This window comes from Mesoplodon densirostris, chromosome 3 (assembly GCF_025265405.1).
Source record: "Mesoplodon densirostris isolate mMesDen1 chromosome 3, mMesDen1 primary haplotype, whole genome shotgun sequence".
In the NCBI taxonomy this organism is placed as follows: domain Eukaryota; kingdom Metazoa; phylum Chordata; class Mammalia; order Artiodactyla; family Ziphiidae; genus Mesoplodon; species Mesoplodon densirostris.
Genome location: NC_082663.1, coordinates 94,869,481 through 94,886,280, shown reverse-complemented (window position 1 = coordinate 94,886,280; position 16,800 = coordinate 94,869,481).

The window sequence follows — 16,800 nt, the reverse complement described above, 5'->3', positions numbered from 1 at the left end:
TTTGGGATGAAGAAAAGTTCTAGAGATGCATAGTGGTGATAGTTGCACAGTACCATGAATGCACCTAGTGCCACTGAACTGTACACTGAAAAATTGTTAAAATGGAAAATTTCATGTGGGATATACATTTTACCACAATATAAACACACATGTGCACGTGCATGTGTGTATGCCCATTCATGCACACACACACACACACACACACACACAAAACTGTGTCCTTGCTCTGAATATAAAAAGTTCCTCAGCCATGCTCCTATACTTGCTGTGTACTACTTAGGAGCTGATTTTCTTTTTAGAAAAATTGAGGCATACTTTCACCGGTTGCAAACCCCCTTCTTCTGTCTAGAGGTCATGCTTTATGACCATGCGCATTGGCAGCCTGATCCTCATCCTGGATTGGAGGAGGCAGAGGAGGACCCCAGGACCTCAGCTTGTCCAGCTAAAGCATCTCATTCCACTTGTGCTACCTCCCTGTTTTCCCCAGATGACGGATTCCATTCTTGGTGCTAGCTGAACTTGGTGAACTCCTTTCCCCCTCAGAAAACATCCTGACTGTGAGATGGTATCACGTGGACATGCATTAAAGATTCTGAACAAGTTGAAACTTGACAGTGTGAAGCAGGGAGGGAGGAGAGCCAAGATCTCCCAACGCTCATCCCAGCTCCTGACTGAGGAAGGGAAGTAAAGGGTCCTGATCATGAAGTTAGAGACTCCTCTAGGTCTCCCTTCAACACCTGTCCTTGCACCAGACCACATGAATGCCTTCAGGCTTGAACTCTGATCTGTTCTGGAAGTATTATATCACCTCTGGGCTCAAATGCCTTTCCACATGAGTTGGAGTAAGGGTTAAAAACTGAGGCAGTAAGTCCTCTTACCTGCAGCCTTGAGAAAGGGCTTTCTATCCGGAATTGGAACAGAAATATATGCTGAGGTCCAGTTATCCAGAAAGCCCCAGATCTTCATTCTGGTCCCTCTGTCAACATATCATCTGAATGAAGGACTCAGAGTTAAGTTTCAGAGATGCACTTCTCCACTGTCATAAAATATTATTACATGCATCCTCATATCTGATTATTTTTTCTTAAGAGTTTTATGCACTTCTCCACTGTCATAAAATATGACTGCATGCATCCTCATATCTGGTTATTCTTTCTTAAGGGTTTTATAAGCAGCTTGTAAATTTCAAAAGAAGTTATGGGATGCAAACTTCTTAGCTAAATCAATGTAACAAATGGACTTCTTGACAAGGGTAGGTCAGTCGTGGTGTCTTTGTAGAGTTTGTACGTTTCAAATATTTCTTCACTGTTCGAGTGCTCACAGTGACAAGGTCTCAGACCTGAGACCTGCTGTAGGAGATTCAAGGAAACAGGTAAAAACAACACAATCTGACCTGGAATAGAAAAGCATCTGAGATTGATTCAGCTCAGTCTTGAATTAAACCTCTGAATTAAAGCTCTGAATTTCCTCTAAGCATTTGGCAGCAATTTCACCCACAAATGGCTTGCAGTATCACTTAATTTCCTATTGGAACTTCGGGGGAAGTAATGATGTTAACAATAAAGTGAAATAATACATGTGCAAGAACCTAAATCAGTGCCTAGTAACATGTCAGTGCTTGGATGAATTTGAAAAACAATAATAACTTCTTTTATTAAACCAGTTGTAAAACATTTTTCTATACTTTATAGCAGTGTTTAATGGGGATGATCATTTGTCTGTTGGTTGCTTCATCTGCTTCAAAGTGTTCAGCCTGTAAGAGTGGATCAGTCTCAAATAGACATGACTCCTGGATGTGGGAGGGAAGGCTTGCACAGGGCTCCTACACCGACCAGCAGAAAGTAAACTTAGAGGATTCGATTCAACTCTCTTTCCTCAACTCCAAAAATGGTAATGCTTCAGAAATGGGAGAAGTCTAAGCCTGGGCAACAGGATGAAAAAAATAATATGAATTCACTCTCCCTCCTCCCCAGTCCGATCCAAAATAGAATTAAAAATGCTAAAAAGCACAGTAAACCCCATGGAATCACAACCAACTTGTATTACTGACTTAGGGAGAGAGCTTCAGCCTCCTTTCACATCATTTGCACTCTGAGTGCCATCCCAAGTGAAAGAAAATTGACAGAGCAAGGCACATTTATTGATAAAGGCTTGTTTTTTCAAAAGATTAAACCTTAAATGACAGAGCTTGGTTTATGAGTCCTAAATGGAAAAAGATTCCCAAACAGGTGTGGAATTCTTCCCTATTCACAACTTGCTCAGCTTTATGACATGTTTCTTGTGTTCCCTGAACTGCTTGAAAGTTTTTATTTTTAATTTAGTCTTTTTGCTTTGAAACAGGCTTCATTTACTGTGTGCTTTTGGCATTATTTATTTTTCTAAATTTTATTTTCTAAAACACTGTGGTCCTAGATTCTACTCTACCCTGGAGCCCATTTTTATGTTTTAAAACCGATTAGGTGTTTTATTTCATTTGTTTGCTTCTGTTTCCTGATTTTATGTTTAGTAGAAATAAAGCATCATGTTAGGGTGTGCCTGATGAGATACGCTGGTGTCCTCTTATTATTCACATTCTTACTTCAGAAGCCTCTAGAACTACTCTAGAGAATGTGCAGGCAGAGAAGAGAGAAACTGAAATGAAGTCATCACTTGTGCAGGATCTGCAGCGGAGACAGAGATGTCTGAATATGTTCAGAACTTCTCTCCTGATCACCAGAAGCACACTTATTTTCTAGGGTAAGACATCTTTCTTTATCCCATAACTGTGTTCTCACCTTCTTAGAACCACTTTAAGAAGAGATTGGAGCCTTGATGAACGGCTCTGAGTTTGTGTTGGAGCATACCTTCAACACTTGAGAAGTTACAACTCTGCCTTAGCCTTCACTTTCTGCTTGCCCATGGCCTCAAAGGCAGCCAGAGGGGAGAAAATGAGGCCCTCTCAGGCCTTTCCTGGATATGCTCACAGTCCCACACATGCACATGGCATTCTAGATTACCAGAAATAAATTAGAGTTTTTCAAAACCCCCTATACGTATTTTGTTTCCCAGATTTTCCTCTAAAGTTTCTGGCCAGGCTTGTTTGCCCCAACTGGCATTGTAGCTTCAGGCAGCTGAGATGCTAAAGATTTGCTGCTTATTGTTCTTGACAAATGCCTTGGGGACAAAGCATTTCCCAACAGATCAAGTTCGAGTCAGGTCAAGTCATAACAATGCCAGTCATCTCACTAATTGTATTTTGTTTGAAATATACATCAGTATGCTATTTATGTTAAAATGTAACTAGTAATTTTTCAATGAAGTAATACAATTATTTTTTTATCTTTTTTCAGTTTTAATATCAATTGCATTAAATATTGATAGACATAATCCACAAAAACAGTATCTCTTTAGAGTCCTCAATGATTTTTAAGAATGCAAAGGAGTTCTGAGATCAAGAAGTTTTAGAACAAACAGTTTAGCCAAAAATAAAATTCTAAGTCTAAAGGATTTTTCCTTTAACATTTTGAAGACACTACTTCATTATGTACTTGCATTCCATGTCATTGAAGAGAAGTTCAGCATTAAATTTACTCTTAACCCTTGTACTGTTATGACTTATCTGTTCTTTCTTTCTAGAGCTTTTAGAATTTTCTCTGGTTCCTATTTGTTTATTAAAGTTTATGATAGCATGTATGTCTAGGTATAGGTATCTTCTTATCTATCCTATTTTATACTCAGTGAATTCTTTCCACTTTCTCTCATTCTGGAAACTTATCAGTCATTATTTCTTAAAATATTTACTTCTCTGCTTATTTTTTTCTCTCCTTTGGGGCCTCCTATTTTTATACAGACATTAACACAGTTCCCTCTACTATTCATATCTCTTGACTTTCTGTTTATATTTCTTACCCTTTTATCCTTTACTAACCAGTGTGAGCTCCTCAAAGTAATCATATTGAGTTTTAATTCATTCTTTGTTATCTTTGAGTTCCCATTTTATTCAGTTATTTTATTTGTTTATTATGAAACATAGCAAACAGAAGAAAGTGCATAAAACATAAACACCTAGCTTAACAAATTATTATAGAGTGAATACTCATCCAATCACCACCAAGGCTGACTCATGTGCAGTTACACAGAGACCCATACTAAGGTCCCCATGGTTGATCTAATGTCACTGTCTTGAGATTTTTTAATAATCTTTCAAACAAGGGACTCCACGTTTTCATTTTGCAATGGCTCTGCAAATTATGTAGCCCATCCTGATCACCATCCATGTCAAGAAACAAAAAAATTGCCACACTTCAGAAGCCCCCAACCTGTCCCTTCCCAATTACAATCCCTTCCCTCCCCACAAAGATAATATCTATCCTGACTGTTATGGTAACCACTTCATTGCTTTTCTTATAGTTTCATCACCTACATATTATCCTGAATACTGTAGTTTAGTTTTCCTTGCCTTATGAATGTCTCACATTGTTGCTCATCAATAAGATGGAGTATACAGAAGCTACTAAAATTTAATTATGAAAGTCACAGGAATTGGAAATAGGGAATTCCTTGTTCCTGACAAGATGGCTAATTATTATAGGCTCTTACTTCCTCCTCCAACTCAACTCTGAAGATAACACATAGAAAAGAGCCGTGAATGAAGCCAAGGCATTAATGTAAAAAGAAGGGGGGAAAGGCTACAATGTCCCAGGTGGCATGCTGCAATAGTGCACCTAGTAGATAGGGTTCCTGCACAAACACTGAAAAAATGATCGCACAACGTATATGTCTGATAAATGTTCAAGGAAAAATACCTGGTGCAATAAAAGCACATAGTGGGGATTTGACCAAGCCTGAAACTCTGAGAAGGCTCCAGGAGTAACTTTTGCTCTGAAATCTGAAGATGTGGACTGAGGTGAGCCCTGCTGTGGGAAGGAGCACATCTCAGATGAAGGATTTTAAGACAGTGTTCAGCAAGTGAAGAGGTGTCAGAAAAACCTGGGCAGGCAAGCAGGGGCCAGATCAAACAGACTTTTATGCCAACAGCAAAGATTTGAAATAGGTCAGTGATGTAATCCAACTTGGGTTTTTTTTTGTTTTCTGTTTTGTTTTGTTTTACATATACATGTTTTATTTATATATATTTCAATTTCTAATATCATAGCAAAAGTCAACTTAGCTATTTTAAGAATGCTTTACATGTGATATAAATTTTTAATAAAAATATCTAATTAGCGTGATATCACAAATCTTAACTTCTTTGTATGTACTATTTGATTATTAAAATATCACTCTCTTGAAATAACAATTGGCAGACAATCATAAGCTTTTTTTTGACTTCATAAACACTCTTAACAACTTATTTAATACACTATTGTCCAAGCAAGTTGATTAATAGAGAATCAAAAACATACATCTTTAAGTAGAAAAAATAAAGCTGTATCTATGAAGATGTTTACAGTAGTTTATTTTAGGTTATTTCCAATTTTTCACCAATTTAAAAAATTGACCAACTCAATGAAACCTTGTGAATACAATGTTAAAAAGTATAACAACTTGGTTTTAAAGGGTCACTTGAGTTGCAGAAAGTGGATTGGAATGGAAAAATGGAAATGAAGAGACCAACTAGATGGCTACTGAAGTACTCCAGGTAAAATGTGAGGATGGCTTGTCCAGGGCAGTGACAATGAAGATGGAGGGAAACAGATGGATTTGAAAGATATTAAGAAGTAAAATGGTCAGTTGTGACTGTAGAAGGTGAGGCAGAGGGATGTATGCAGATTAAGAATAACCCCTAGCTCCTGGCACATGCATCTGAATGAACTGGGGTGCCATTTGCTGAGTTAAGAAATCAAAAATGAGGAACACCTGGAGGGGTGTGTGGAGTGGGGGAAGGGGGCATCCAAATAGCGAACTTGGTAGTTTTAGACATGGTGATTTGTTTCCTTGGAGACATCCAGTGAAAATAGTGAGTAGGAGGCAGTGTGGACCTTAAGCCTTTCACGTGGCCTCTGATCACACTTGGAAGTTTATCACAGAAAAAAAAAAAAAAGAAAGAAAAAGGCACCAAAACAACATTCTTTTCATGTACCTATCTTACTCCTTTCTCCATTTTCCAAGGAAATTAATGAAGCCAGAGGTATGATTCTTACTAGGACACCCTCATTCTCAAGCCATGACTCTATCTGAAGAGCACTACAACCTATAATCTCTGATAAACAAAGATTCCTGATCCCTGGGCATTAAATAATAATTATTATTATAATAAAATATTTAATGCAAAACAACTTGAGGAAGCTCTTTAAAAAGCATTGTATACATTCTGAACTCTTATTATTCGGTGCCTACAATTGTATTGAACATTGGGTAACTTATTGAGAATGATTATGAGACTATACACAGAAATCTTCCTTACTAAAGGAGAGGGATTATGTAGAAGAATATGACTTTGTACAGCAACAATTTTTCAAAGACAATAGAAGCACCACTTTTCCTTAAAAGGCTGCAGATGTATTCTGTATGAATTTAATACTTAAGCACTAATCATTAATAATAATTCAGGAGTTCCCATAATATCACTATTCTAATAAAGCAAGATAACTTCCATAGCATCAGTGATCAGTGTTTAAATGAAGAAGACTTATTTTATCATCAAAAATGGTGGGAGGTAATCAATCTAATATGCCAGTATGTTAGCCAAGGTCAAATCACCCTTCAAACTTTTCTTTTGTTCTAATTGCATGTCCCTTATAGACGCATGTGTTTCTGACTTGCTGCTTCTGATTCTCCTTTCATGATACATTAAATTCCCTTAGCACCAATTATTAATTTATTAATTATCACCAAGTAAAAATTTGTTTAAAATGCCCAGAGGGTATGTACTGTAGATTCACAGCTGTAGATCCAGCAGAGCTTATGAACTCATTGTCAGTGAATTAGGAGACTTCTGTATGCTCAGAGGCCATTATTTGAACCAAAAATAAAACTTCTAATTATTTCCATCCATAAAATGTCCAGCAGAATGCTATGCTATGCTAATTTTAAGAATATAGAGTAATGTAACAGGTGTCATGGGTGGGCTACCACCTAGGAGAGACAAAATCCTTCAGTGAAGGAAGCTTTCTTTTTGGCATTATCATATTTCATTACTTATGAGCTCCTACCACTGAATTAGCAACGATAGTATATTACTAGGATGCCCTCTCTGTCCCAGACTCTGAACCAGGTGTTTTCCATGAAATACTGTTTAATCCTTACAACAAGCTTATGAGGTATATATTATCTGCATTTTACAAAGGCAAAACCTGAACACATTGGGAAACTTGCCCCAAGTCACACAGATAAGTAAAGGCACAGCCATAAATTAATACCTTGCCTTTGGACTACAGAATCTCTATAGGAAACAATGGTAAGGAACAACTGGTAACCTGTGTACATCAGAAATCCTAGAAGTAGAAAAAGAAAACACCCAATAACAAAGATTTTCAATATGATTTTCACCTCCAGTCAACTCTTGATCATCTCAGGATACAGAAAACAGAAATTACCTAAACGATGGGAATTATAGGAAAAGCTTCAAATTTGCTTCACCAGTTCCTTTTCTTACTTAGTGTAAAAAAGTGTTTAGGTTGCAGAGAACTAATGCCACAAAGATCTAACATTAATTATAGGGAAACAATAATCAAACAGAATTAAACTATGCGTGTTAGAAAATGACTTCAGAAAATTTTCATTTTTCCTCTTTCTCCATGTCCAAACCAGGAATCAGACATTTCCTCAAGATATAATAGCACTAAGTACCACATTTCACAATTAATTTATTTCTTGATCATTTTATTATCAAATCTACTTGCTTTAGAATATCTCTGCCACAACCTCCATTTTCCCTTTTTGGAACTTTTGGGTTTTTATTTTTTTATTTTTTTGCTTTTCCATAGAAACCTAGGCTTAATATAAAACTTAATATAAAACTCATTAACTCTCTATTGTATATACATTGTTTCTGTAAGGTAATCTCTTAGGATCCTGGTCATTCTGAAAATTATCCTAGTCTGGGAGCAGATCTTAAACAATAAAGACTGTGTAGGTACATGGTCCCTTTTAACATCATCTCCCTTGTTTTGGGGAATAGAAACATGCACAGTCAATGTCCTCCCTACTTCTCCTTGATCCACCCATAGGATTAATCCTTACTGCATCAAGTTAAAAGTTACTAGTGGGGCTCTTTTTAATCCACTAATTTACATTTTGAAATCTGCCCCTTTCCCAATATCAGAGGATATAGAAGTCAGCTCTGAGCATCCCTTTTCAATTTAGTTCAAATGATGTTATATCTAGAAGATATTCTTTCATCTGTGATGTGGAATTTAGCTGTTTCCTAGTTTCCTCTATATTTTTTCCTCTATATTTGATTCTTTTTGTTCATTTCTGTGGCTTCAGGGAGAGGAATAAGGCAAACCTACTTTTATTTTGCCATCCTTCCAGAAACTTACCTAATTTGAATATTTAAATACCTTATCAAGTATTCATCAAAATATTGATTAAATAATGCATATTTAAATGGATAGAGGTATATTCTATGGAATTTTTTTTTAAATGCAAACATCTAAAGCCTCTTCTGATATTCATTGTTGAGAGTACTTACCCAAGCTTTGTTCAAAATGTGAACCATTGACACAGGTATGAGAAATCATATCGCTCACTCCCTTACTAACCACTGGCTTAATAGGAGTCTTGGTCTTCTCTACATTACACTAGGACCCTATAAGAACACGGAGATAACAGGGGGGTAACTACTTAACCTGTACATACTATATATATCAACTAACTGGCATGGTGAGTAGGTAGGTAAATTTGTTTGAACTATGAGCAGGAACCACAAATGATGGTTTGCACATGATTTAGGAAGAAATAACTTAAAGAGCAGCAGCAATACTTTTTAAGAGTATGAACTCCATGGTTAGGCACTACTTATTAACAGTGCCTGGACTACAATATGAACTAGCCCCAAGACCACTTGGCCTGGGTCACCAGACTACCCCATAACTCTTGTCACAATGGACTACTCATTCCTTTAGATGTTGCACAAAAGTGCCTTTCTGCACAAAAGTCTCTCTACCTGAATATTTCTGATTCTGCCTACCAATTTTACCCATTGCAATGTCCAATGTAAATGCTTTCTCTTCCATGAAGCCTTTATCATTGTTTTCTCCAGTCAAAATTAACCTTTCCCTACTTTGCATTTCTATTTTTCCATTAGCCCTTTATCCTCATTCATTAATTATTTTTCAGCATCTACTATATGCCAAGCACTATTCTAAGGATTATGGATACAGTACTTTAAAGGGCACAATTATTGCTCTATTAGCTCATATTCAAGTGGATGATACAAAGTAACAAACAAAAATAATTGAATTTCAAGTACAGTTTGGTGCTATAAAGAAAAATTAAACTAGGTAAAGAGTTAGATGAATAGAATGACCGTATGGAAAGGGTTGGTGAAGACCCCTCTGACTAAGTGACATTTGAGCAGAGACCCATGTAGTGAGGGAGTGATCATGGTAAAATGAGGGAAGAGCCTCCCAAGCAAAGAGAACAGGTGCAAAGGCCCCACAGCAGGAATTAAATGCTTAGCATACTTAAGGAACAGCAGGAAGGCTAGCGTGGCCTAGAATGTTGGGGAGGGGGACAATGGAAGGAGATGAAGTTTAGAAAGATAGAGGCCAGGTCAAGTACAGCCTTGTAGGCAATAATAAGTACTTTAGTAACAAGGACTGCATCTCCAACTGCACCAGACATCTCATCATCCTTTTCTTTGGTGAATTCTCACCCTCCCCTATAGGGTTCTGTTAAATCTCTGTCACAACACCTTGCCAGTTCCCCTGCTGCAAAGTACATGACCCAGGTCAGGTCCAGCATTATCCCCTCCCATCCAGTCCCCAGAGAGTAGATGGTCATGTGACTCAAGCAAGGTCAAAAGTTTTAACAATTGCATTGCTACCTTGTGCCAGGGGCTATCTGCATTCCATTTACCACCAGTGATGAGAGTCCTCATTGTCAACCAAATGGTGCATAATCCAGATCCAACATCTTCTGCCAGCATCTACATTTTTGGATCACTCCTGGCACCAAATGTCACAGGTTAGACCCAACTCTGAAAAGGATTATGGCATGTAGGAGTGTTCTTGTGATAAATACCTGAAGAGGGGAAGCAAAGAAGCAGAGGTGGGCAGAGGGAGAAGATGAGCCACAGTGCAGTCTCAGTGGAGGTCTCAGCCCTCTCTACAGGAAGTCTTGAAGCTGGAATGACCCTTCAGAGTTGTCTCAAGGTGGGACAAGAGGCCTAAACGTTTAGGCCAAACGTCAATCAGTCACTGGAGATGGGCCACCCTGGAAAGCAGGCATGGCTTGGGCAAGGCAGTTCTCTTCAACTGAGGCAGTACCCACAAGGGGCTGACATCTGAGGGCTTTCTGCCAGCAGCCCACACAGAAAGGGGACCTGTTTCCTTCCTAAACAGGTATCTGGGTAACGTACCAGAGTGCCTACATAGAAACTATGACTAGTTTTAATTTTATGACTAGTTTTAATTTTATATTTAGGGTGGTCCCATAGATATAGGATCCATAAAAGTGACAAAAGCAGGCAGCTTTTACACCTTTTAGACAAAGAAACAGTAAATTCGTGAAGAAATGACAAGACAAAGGGATTTGGGCTTGGAGTAGTAAATTAGTAAAGAAGTAACAAGGTTTGTTTATACAGCCTTCTCGGCCCTGAATTCCCTGTCTCTAGTGATAAGGATGTCTCTCTCCCTCCTGGTACAGTGATGTTACCTTTCACATGGGAGATTTATTTCTTGCTTTCAGGGGGACAAATGGAGATCAAAGTGTCCTTCTTGCACCAGCTGTGTCTTAAATAACTTTAATTCAAAATGATTAATATGCCAAAGGGCATATTTTTTTTTTTTTTTTTTTTTTTTTTTTTTTTTTTTTTTTTTTGCGGTATGCGGGCCTCTCACTGTTGTGGCCTCCCCCGCTGCGGAGCACAGGCTCCGGACGCGCAGGCTCCGGACGCGCAGGCTCAGCGGCCATGGCTCACGGGCCCAGCCGCTCCGCGGCATATGGGATCCTCCCAGACCGGGGCACGAACCCGTATCCCCTGCATCGGCAGGCGGACTCTCAACCACTTGCGCCACCAGGGAGGCCCCAAAGGGCATATTTTGAGGCAGCATGGCCTAAGCCTCATCAATGCCATACCTGGCACTCAGTAAATGTTTTCAAACTAAATCTAATAGAACTTGACCATTAATGCTCCAATTTGAAAATTCACATAGAAATCCATCAACACAAACAGATGTTAATAAGGAATCTCATACTACAGAAATTGAATAAAGTTTCATTGAACAGGTCGGGGTTTTGACTGAAAACAGATGGAAAGATTGAAGAGATTTTTATGAAGTGCCTATTTACAAAGGAGTCAAGGTTAAGGAAAAACAACAAGGGGGAATGAAGTACCCAATGACTGGAAAGAGCAGGAGGCTACTACCACCCCTAGATCAGATGGAGCAAAGGAAGGAGCAAGAAGTCGCTGGAAACAAGAAAGTCCCAGCTGTAGGACAGAGCTATCTGACAGGAGCTGTGGCTTTTAGCAGAAGATCAAGGACACAGAGAACCTGCCCAGTGACCTAGCAGACAGATGTAGGGAAATAAATTCTCAGCTATCTTCTCACCTTCCCATTTCTCGCTGTTGCCTTCCATTGGCCAAGCCCAACAAGAAGTCAGAGGACATAAAAGCCAGTATCCTGGGCACAAAGGAGAGTGATCTGTAGAGTCAAGGTCTATCCATCATAGCAACCTTCACAATTGCTTACTATAATTTAAGACACAACATTGAGTTTTAGATATAGTTAGGTATGTTTATCAGTGCAAATGAAAAGATTATTCTTTTAAAGGATACTTTATTGACTCAATATTATTAGCTTCAGTGGAAAGAGGTGTGAACAGTGAGCACTTTTGTTCCTGTCTCGGCTAGAGTGTGGCTGAGGATATTACCAAAGTCAGAAAGGACTGGAGGAAAAAGAGAACAAGGAAGTAGAGGGAAAAATAGCACATCTTTTGGAGATTTAGGCACTTCAAGAATTTTGGGGGGAAAAGGGGAATTCCCTGGCGGTCCAGTGGTTAGGACTTGGTGCTTTCACTGCCCTGAGCCCGGGTTCCAGCCCTCTTCTGGGAATTATTTAGATCCTGCAAGCCACGCAGTCTTGGCAAAAAAAAAAAAAAAAAGAATTTTGGGGAAAGAAATATGGAAGGGTTTTACTCTAGAGAGGTGGGTCCTGAGCACATGCCATGGCTCTTCTTCATGCCTTTGTTTAGTGGTCTGTACACAAGGGATGCTGCAGAGAATCTGTATAGCCAGTTTGCCCAAGCGGTCTCCCCATTTGACTTGGGTTTTCTCTCTCTTCATGTCTGAGGACTCCAACACCAGTATTTATAATATGTTCCTTATGTGTCATCAATACTCCGTATCCACACATTTATAGTGTTACCTTTGGCTGTGGAGAGAACATAAAGCACGTAACTATAAGGTACGTTAAGCGGGTAGGGAAGGTTAGTTACAAGGAAGGCTCTGGGCAAGCTCCCTCCTTAACCAAAGCCTCTCAGCATTACTAGGACCCCTTCTGCCTCAGGGGAGAAGGACCAGCTTTTGAGTCATGATTGTAACTGAAATATAGAAATATCTCAGAGCCAAAGAATCCAAGTCCACAGCCAGTATCACCCTGGTCCCTCAGCAGCCAGAGGCATATCCTTAAAGTATGTTATGACTGAAGAAGAGCCCCAGCTCCAAGAGTTCCTCCCCATCAGGGCATCCTTTTGACTTTTCCGAAGTCCTGTTTTCAGTCAAAGCTCTCACTTAACCTTTGGGCATTAGGTTCTTCATCTGTTAAAAAAAAAATCATGCACTTTGTGATTTCTTAAATTCCTTCCAACCCTAAAATGTTCTTGAGAACGTGCCATTTAAATCACTGCACTTTTTCATTCACATCTATAAAGCTTACGATTGAAGTTTGAAAGCACCATGCAACACCACCATCTAGTGGGAAAAAAGGAAATAATACTAGGGATAATTAATACAAACAAAATGAAATTTCACAAGGAGAAAGTAATTATGTAGAACATTCCAGGTAGTATTTCTTTTTTTTTTTTTTTTTTTTTTTTTTGTGGCACGCGGGCCTCTCACTGTTGTGGCCTCTCCCGTTGCAGAGCACAAGCTCTGGACGCGCAGGCTCAGCGGCCATGGCTCACGGGCCCAGCCACTCCGTGGCATGTGGGATCTTCCCAGACCGGGGCACGAACCCGTGTCCCCTGCATTGGCAGGCGGACTCTCAACCACTGCACCACCAGGGAAGCCCTCTTTTTTTTTTTTTTCAATTTATTTATTTGTTTTTGGCTGCATTGGGTCTTTGTTGCTGTGCGCGGGCTTTAGTTGCAGAGAGCGGGGGCTACTCCTCATTGCGGTTCGGTGGGCTTCTCATTGCCGTGGCTTCTCTTGTTGCGGAGCACAGACTCTAGAGCGCAGGCTCAGTAGTTGTGGCGCACGGGCTTAGTTGCTCCGTGGCATGTGGGATCTTCCCGGACCAAGGGCTCTAACCCGTGTCCCCTGCATGGGCAGGCGGATTCTTAACCACTGTGCTACCAGGGAAGCGCCTGTATTTCTTAACTTCTAATACACTGTGGGCCTCTTGGAGATTCCCCCCAAAATGAAAAAGTCATATATACCTAAATTCTGCATACAATTTCAGGGAACATATGGCCCTGTCCAGGCCTCTCCAATCATGCATGGGCCACAGTTTAAGAACCTCCACTGTTTACATTATTTCAACCATTGGGAAAATAAAAAATGATACTAGGGGCTTCCCTGGTGGCACAGTGGTTGAGAGTCCGCCTGCCGATGCAGGGGACACGGGTTCATGCCCCGGTCCGGGAAGATCCCACATGCCATGGAGTGGCTGGGCCCGTGAGACATGGCCGCTGAGCCTGCGCCACCGGAGCCTGTGCTCCGCTACGGGAGAGGCCACAACAGTGAGAGGCCCGTGCACTGCAATAAAAAAAAAAAAAAATACTATAATCATCAGGAATCAGTAGATGCTATAACAGATCTATGTCTCCCTTAAAAAAAAAATCTAACCATAATTCAAACCTCCTTGTTCTTGGGTGGGATACTTCATTGTATTATGGTGGTTGGGAGGCAGGGTCCCACCTTCCATGGCAGAAGAGGCTAGATGCTTTTGCTTCCTACTCTTTGACAGGAAGGTTACCCACTTGGCCAGTCATTCGTCCCACCAATTTTGATTCTTGAGAGCGTGGGGGAAAGATAAAGTGGAGACTGGAAAAGTCACTGAAGAAAGAAGTGGGAATCTAGTATTGCCAGTGTCCAGTGGCAGCAAAGCCAGTGGTAAGATCCTGGACTGACCTTTACTTGGCTCTAACTCCATCTACCCACTCTCCTGCCCATTTCCATATCTTTAATCCCATCAGTTCTCTAAACTGTTTTGACATCCTTCAAATAAATCCCTTTACGGCTTAAGTCAGAATGTGTTGCTTACAAGTAAATTACACCAAACTTTTTGATGGATACACACACCAAATTCTTAGGGGTGACCCAAAAGTTAACTTTCATTCAATACAACATATTTTATCATTTACTTACCAGTACTTCTACTTAAAACAAAAGACTGAAAACTAAAATTTCCAGAAGCCACATCTCTAAAGATGATCAAGTATTGACAGTGCATTACAGCAGTATAGGCCAGTCTTATATGCACACTTCTCTTAACTGATGACCCTATGTCTTGCTGTTTATATAATAAGTCATTTCTTATTTTGCTATTTTCCCCTATGTATCACACCAGAATTTGTTTAGTACAATCTCAAATACACTTTGGAACAAGATAAAGGATTCTATATATTTACATACTCACATAAGTGTTTCTGATGGTTAACTAGGATGAATTAAGAGTAGATGAAACATGTTCTGAGAAAAATTAATTGTAACTATCGAACCGTTTTTTAAGAAACTGCCACACGAAAGTGAAAGAACCACCAACAGGTTTGTGTGTGTTTTTCAAACCCAAACAGAATAGGCCTAATTTTTTAAAAGATTATTTCCCTGATTTAAAAATAAAATTTTTTGCTCACTAAACTTATTGTGATAATCACTTCAAGATGTATGTAAGTCAAATCATTATGCTGTACACCTTAAACTTATACAGTGCTATATGTTGATTACATCTCAATAAAACTAGAAAAAAAATAAATTAAAAAAAATTTATCCAGGTATAGCTAAGACCATTTCCATACCCAAATCATTCTGTTTAAGGAACTATATCCTCCACTTGTAGCTAAGTATACCTTGAAATACATAGTAGAATTGTTCATACCCTCTCATCTACTAATACTACTCCTGGGTATCTGTCCTAATGAAATTATTTAAAATAAGAAAATATTTGCAATAATACTATTCACAATAGGGAAAAATAAATGAAATAATTTTATTCTAAAAAAATGAAATGTATTGAATATTATATAGCCATTACTATGAATAAATCAGAAGTCTGCAATACCATGGGGGAAAATCATCATATAATTTTAAGTGAAAATAAATAAAATATTATACTGTACTATGAAAGAGACTAGGTAAAATTCATATTCAATAATGACTTTTCCTCACTGCTATTCTCTTTATTGCTCTTAGTAATTTCTTAGCAAATATTTATTAAATGCCTACTAAACACTGGGAAAGAAACTCAGCATATAAAATTGAAAGATTCCCCAACTCCAAGGAATGTCTGTGGACAGAGAAGAAGGCAGACATGAAAACAATGAATCATAAAGCAATTAAAGTATCTGATAATTACTATAATTAAAATATGCAAAACAGTGAGGAAAAATTATATCAATACCTAGGACTGGAATGTGGTAAGTGTATGTTTAACTTTTTAAGAAAATGCCAAACTATTTTCTAAAGTGGTTGTATCATTTTACATTGGACTGAGAAATCCAATTTCTCCCTGTCCTTGCCAACATTTGCATGGCCAGTCTTTACCATTTTAGCTATTCTACTAGATACATAATTGTATCTCATTGTGGTTTTAACTTCCTAATGACTAATGGTATTGTGCATCTTTTTCACGTGCTTATTTGTCTTCTCTGTATCTTCTTTGGTGAACTACCTGTTGAAATGGCCCAATTTTTAAATTGGGTTGTTTTTCCTATTATAGAGTTTGGAGAATTAAGTGTTCTGGATACCAGTCCTTTATTAAATGTATGCCTTCCAAATGTTTTCTCGTGGTCTACAGCTTCTGTTTTCATTCTCTTAATAGTGTCTTTTAAAGAAGAGAAGTTTTAAATTTTGACGAAGCCAAATTTATCCTTTTGTTCCTTTAGAGATAGTGGATCTAAAATTTCTGGAAAACCAAGAAAGATTTTCTCCTGTTTTCTTCTACAAGTTCTATAGTTTTAGCTCTAATATTTTAAGCTTATGATCCATTAGGAGTTAATTTTTATATATTATGTGAAATATGGATCTAAGCTCATTATTTTGTATATAGATACCCAATTGTTCCATCACATTTATTGAAAGGGGTATACGTTCTCCACAATATTGCCTTTGTGTCCTTGTTTTTATTTATTTATTTATTTATTTTAACATCTTTATTGGAGTATAATTGCTTCACAATGGTGTGTTAGTTTCTGCTTTACAACAAAGTGATACAACTATACATATACATACACCTTCATATCTCTTCCATCTACTGTTTCCCTCCCACCCGCCCT